This window comes from Sinocyclocheilus anshuiensis, unplaced genomic scaffold (assembly GCF_001515605.1).
Source record: "Sinocyclocheilus anshuiensis isolate Anshui unplaced genomic scaffold, SAMN03320099.WGS_v1.1 scaffold437, whole genome shotgun sequence".
Taxonomy (NCBI): domain Eukaryota; kingdom Metazoa; phylum Chordata; class Actinopteri; order Cypriniformes; family Cyprinidae; genus Sinocyclocheilus; species Sinocyclocheilus anshuiensis.
Window position 1 is genome coordinate 2,049,209 of NW_015539902.1, and position 6,222 is coordinate 2,055,430.

Below are 6,222 nucleotides of genomic sequence, written 5' to 3' on the forward strand. Positions count from 1 at the left end.
ACAGAAGCTGCATCTGAAGTGGCATTAGATGCATTTACACAGACAGTTTGATGAAGCTGAGGTGCCATAAATGCATTTACACTGCAAAATTTCAAATGCATAAATAATTTTATAAGATTAAAGTTTTACATATTTTTTTAAATATACAAAATGTTGAAAAAATGCAATGATACTTTTAAATATGACTAAACCACCAGTAGGTGGCAGCAAATGGCTGTTTTAATGAGCGAGTCATTTATTCATTCATTCAACCGATTCATTCAAACGGCTGATTAATTACAAAACGAGACAATTGACTGTCTTTATGAATAGGCCACTGAATCATTTACTCACTCAATTCATTCAAAAACGTGGATTCATTCAGTAATGAAACACCACTGTGTGTTGCTCGGAGACACACAACAGTTCTGCTGTGGCTTTGATCGGAGCTATTTTCGTCAGCGAAATTGAGCAAAAACAGTCAATATTTTGTCTAAAATCTAAGTCACTTAATTTTAACTAATTGTTTATTGAAATACTATTGTATAAAATCAGTGTCGCATTGCAATCGTGTTGATATTGATATTCGGGGAAACATCATGGCCATATAATGTTGCTTACCTAAAAGCATATTTTGTAAATATCTTTTTTTTCTACCGCAGTATGCATCTATGAATTTCTGTGAGTTACTTTGTGTGTGCTGTCTCTCTCACACACTCACTCAGGCTGTGCAAGCCTCATCTGGCACGACATAAATACATTATCAGTCGCCGTCTACAATGAATGCAATTAAAATTAGAACCATTCTCACTGTGAGTGTGCACGTGGCTGTGACGTCATTGCCGGCACCGCTGGCAATAAAAGGATCGGCTCGGAATCAGCAAGACGTGAGACTGACCGGCCAGTCACCGATCCGGGCCGGTTATGCGAAAAATCAGCCGATTCCGATCACTGGCCGGTCAATCGGTGCATCTCTAATGCTTTGGCCATAATCATAAAGAGTGTCATTGCAAATGTGTGCGATTTCAAACATTTATGACATGTTTTATGATGTGAATTAGTATTCGAAGTGACAGGGATTCTGCTGGTCTTTAAAAGTCTTATTTCGCCTAAAATGAGCCTTTAAAGATGTCTTAAAATAGAGCAGAAAGACTTTTATTGATAAAGTAATGCAATTGATTGTTTGCAATGTTGTTTCTCATATTTGTCATCTTTTTCATTAACTAACATTATCAAACATTAATAGATACTGTAACAAATGTATGGTTCATTGTTAGTTCATGTTAATGAATACATTAAAGGCGCAATATGTAAGTTTTCGCCGCTAGAGGGCGCATATTCAAAACAAACAAAGGCGTAGTTTGATGACTCCGTGACTGAGTGTGGAATCATGGGAGTTGTCGTCTTCATCCCCACAGCCGACAGGACTCGAGCAGAAATCATGATCATGGATGAGCTAATGATTTATTAACGTAGTAGAATGAAGCAGAGTGAGGCTGAAAGCCGTCGAAGCGAAACAAGGCCGCTGAACGAGCACGACACACGGCTCGAAAGCAGCGGAGCTTTTATTATGCCACAGTCGACCGCTTCCGCTCCTTCCAGTCGTGAGTATGTGTGGTAAAGCAGCACATTTGAAAGTTCTGTTATAATGCTTCTCTGTGCTGTCTTCATCCGTCTAATAAAACGCACAACATATTAAAGCGTCTTTGGTGTTTCCATGTTTTCTACAAAACAAAACCGAAATCAAGGGTGTATGACGTCATTGGCAGGCGACACAATGACACTATGGACACGGTCCGTGTCACTAGTTAAAATTGCTTATTTCTCTGGATTTAAACATTCTTCGAAACATTTGGGATAATGTAAGTACACGAGTCAGCAAAATATATAACACTGTTCTAGTGGTTTTTGGATATTTTAATAAAAAAATCTTACATATTTTGCCTTTAACTAATGTTAACCAATGACACCTTATTGTAAAGTGTTACCTCTTAAATTTACCTTCATGTGACCGGCAGAAATCCTGTAAATGTGAGATATAGACACATTTACTTGACTGTAAATGTGCTTTTTTTTTTTAGATGCATGCTACTGTCCTTAGAAAAGGAGAAAACATAAAAATAGAACAATGCATCTCATGCTGTGATAAATATCCTGCCCATTTTGTGAAACCTGGGTCTACAAACCAGTGGACTTGTACAGTGTCGTGAAACATGTGGAGCATTATATGAAAACAGCTTTTCAGGACGAAGGTGTGTAGTGTTTGAACATCCATAAACATTATATTTGCGTTTTTACACTTTTTTTTTTTTTTTTACATTTCAGATTTTATCATCATCAGGTGTCTGTCTGTCTGTCTGCAGTCAAGGCCAAAAGTTTTGGGAGACATAAATTTTGTGTTTTGCAAAGTTTCCTGCTTAAGCTGTTGTGGTGTTCATTCACATTGTTTCTAGATTATTGTGAGAAGTGATCACATGCATTTTAAAGAATTGCTAAAAGCTTCATTGGCCATAAAATGAACTTTTCACAAAAAAACTAATTTCACTGTTTTTTGATCCTGACACAAAATGACCAGCTAACATTAATTAACTAATCATATCAGAAGCACATGTGAAAGTGTGAATGAGTACTAGTCAGGTTAATCACCATCATACTAATTAGATTGTAAGAGCATACTGATTGCTGTAAACGGAGGGAAGAAGCGCTTCCAATCATTGTGTTCTTGTTAGCAATAGTTACCTCCAAAGAAACACGTGCAGCCATCATCGCTTTGCATCAAAATGGCCTCACATGCAAAGAAATTGCTACAAAGAATATTGCACCTGAAAGAACCATTTACCAGATCATCAAGAACTTCAAGGAGAGAGGTTCGACTGCAGTGAAGAAGTCTTCAGGACGTCCCAGAGTGTCCAGCAAGCACCAGGACCATCTCCTCCTGAGGAGTCAGCTATCCATGTGTGGGGTTGCTTTTCAACCAAGGGATTGGGCTCTCTCATAATTCTGCCCAAAGACACTGCCATGGATAAAGAATGGTATCAAAACTTCCTGCTAGAGTGACTTCTTCCAACGATCCATGAGCAATTTGGTGATGATCCGTGCATTTTCCAGCATGATGGAGCACCATGTCACAAAGCAAGAGTGATAAAGAAGTGGCTTGAAGATCATTACATTGAAATTTTGGATCCATGGCCAGGCAACTCCCCGGATCTCAATCCCATAGAGAACCTGTGGTCACTCCTCAAAAGGTGAGTGGACAAGCAGAAGTCCACAAATTGTGATCAATTCTGAGAATTAATAAGGCAAGAATGGATCGCCATCAGTCAGGATTTGGACCAGAATTGCAGAGGTTATGAAGAACAAGGGTCAACACTGTAAATTAGGGATGCACGATTAATCGAATGCGATTGTCATGCGTATCTTGTCAGTAAAGCCGGTTCTGTGATTAGTAGTAAATCGCCATCACCTGCTTTCAGATGGTGCTTTCAGATGGAGCAGCATTTACTACACAGAGCCGTAGTTCACTGACAAGCTATGCAAAATCGCGTTCATAATCGCAGACGATTTAATTGTGCGATTATGAAATCGAAGAAATCGTTCTGCGATTATGAAATCTGTTTGCGTAGCTTGTCAGTGAACTACGGCTCTGAGTAGTCAATGCTGCTCCATCTGAAAGCACGTGAAAATACCACATTTAATAACATGTTTTTACTCCAGACTCACTTCATAACGTCAGTCAAGTGTTTGAAATAAATCCTTCTGTGAGATGATGTGGCTTCTTACACAGAATAAGGCACACAACATATTTCATAGCATTCTAAGCAGTGATAAAGGCTATGTCAATTAGCATTGCATTATTATATACTTTATTATAATAACAATTATAATAAGACAAACTTTTGATTAATCGTGCAGCCCTACTGTAAATATTGACTCATTATACTTTTTGCCAATAAAATCCTTTAAAACTTATGATATGCTTATCATTGTTTTTCAGTATACCATAGAAACATGTCGAAAAATAATCTACAAATAATGAAGCAGCAAACTTCGCAAAACACAAAATTTATGTTACTGCAAAAACTTTTGGCCATGACTGTACTGTATGTGCATTTACACAAAAACTGCAAATTCTAAATAGCCTAGAAATTAAAAACACAGGAACTCATTAGTGACTGAAGCTGCAATATCATGACAAAATCATTGTTGATTATTGCTCTTGATGTTGTAATAATGGTTATTAATTTTGATTAATATAAAGTTTTTTGGGGGGAGCATGTCATATTCTGGTCTGTGTTAAACATAACTATACTTTGACATTTTGTTGTACAACGTAAACTGCACACACTCACAACCCAAACATTCATTTGTAGTAACATATATTGAAAAATAAACAACTGTTTCAAAATTTTTGTTTTCTGCATTGGAGTGTGAAATGTGCATTATATAGCAAAATGTCAAGCTTTGTCAATTTGTTTACCACAGACCTTACTTTATTCATTAATTTAAAAACCCCATTATAAAATATAGGAAAATCTTGAGGGAAGCAGTGGAGAATTAGTCTTTATTAGTCAGGTTTTGACATCACAACTAAACCACTCTATTCCCAGGGAAAGCTAGAACTGAAAACTGAAATAAATACCTTGTATACCTTGAGCTGAGATTGATTAAAGTGCCCCTATTATGGGTTATGAAAGGTTCATATTTTGGTTTTGGGAGTCCCCAACAACAGGCTGACATGCATGCAAGGCCAAAAAACACTTTCATTGTCTTATAATATGCATGTTTTCTGAGCGATGTCAATAACGGAACGCCCATCACCATTGCTTAGCCCACAGCTCGGTGGTAGACAATCAAACAGCCATGGTATATGCGTTAGCCTAATGCAGACACGTATTGTTTAAGCACTGCAGTTTGTACACCAACTTATTGCTCTATTCTTTATCAGAACTCCAAGTAATAACAACGACAAACATTCACCATTCATCGACACATTTCTAAACAATTGTGAGCGAACAGATATTGCTGTTAGCTGGTTAGACGGAGCGAACACAACACACAAGAACACAACACAAGCTGCGCGGAGCGAACACAACACGCACAACTAAATACTTATTTTGCATGCTACAGTGCAGAGTACATGACAGCAACAGTTTTTAAAAGAATTACTCCACTTTCAGAATAAACATTTCCTGATAATTTACTCACCCTCATGTCATCCAAGATGTTGATGTCTCTCTTTCTTCAGTCGCAAAGAATTTAAGGTTTTTGAGGAAAACATTCCAGTACTTTTCTCCATATAGCGGACTTCAGTGGTGCTCAACGGATTAAAGGTTAAAAATGCAGTTTCAATGCAGCTTCAAAGGGTTCTACATGATCTCAGCCGAGGAGGGTCTTATCTAGAGAAACGATCGGTCATTTTCTTAAAATAATAATATTTATACACTTTTTAACCACAACTGCTCGTCTTGTCTAGCTCTGCAAGGCGCATGCATACTCTGTCTGTGTACAACCGTTCAAGACAGGATATGTCTAAAAACTCCCAACACTTTTCTCCTCCAACTTCAAAATCGTCCTACATGGTTGTTTTACCTTTATTTTATTTTTTATTTATTTATTTTTTGTAAAGGGTGTTTGACCCTCCTTCCAGGTTCACTTTGTAAATACTAGGTGATGTAGGATGATTTTGAAGTTGGAGGAGAAAATGAGTTTGACATTTTTCGACATACCCTAATTGTACCCTAACGGATTTACCCTCAGTGCAGAGCACAGCGTCTTCTCCACAGGAATCCACTGGTGTTTGAGAGAGGCGGTTCAAGTTTTCCCGGGTCTGCGCGAGCAACAAGTGGGCGGGCATATATATATGCTAATGTTTCATGTTGACGTCAACTTGGCCTTTAGACCTCCGGAGACTTAAAGGGGTCATATGATGCGATTTCAAGTTTTCCTTTCTCTTTGGAGTGTTACAAGCTGATTTTCAAAAGGGAGACACTTATTTAGCATTCAACATAAAGAGGGGATTGAAAGAAAGGTATATGGAAACAGAAGAGAAGATATTGTTATAACCAGGATCCGTATAGGACACTCTAACCTTAATTATTCATTGCATATAATAGGAAAAAGTGAGTCAGATCGTTTTTTATTATTTTTTTATTTATTTATTAGTAGTATATAATATATTTGTTCATCGAGGCCTCACACTCCATCCCAGTAGGTGGCGGAAATGCACCTTAAGCTGGTTTGCCA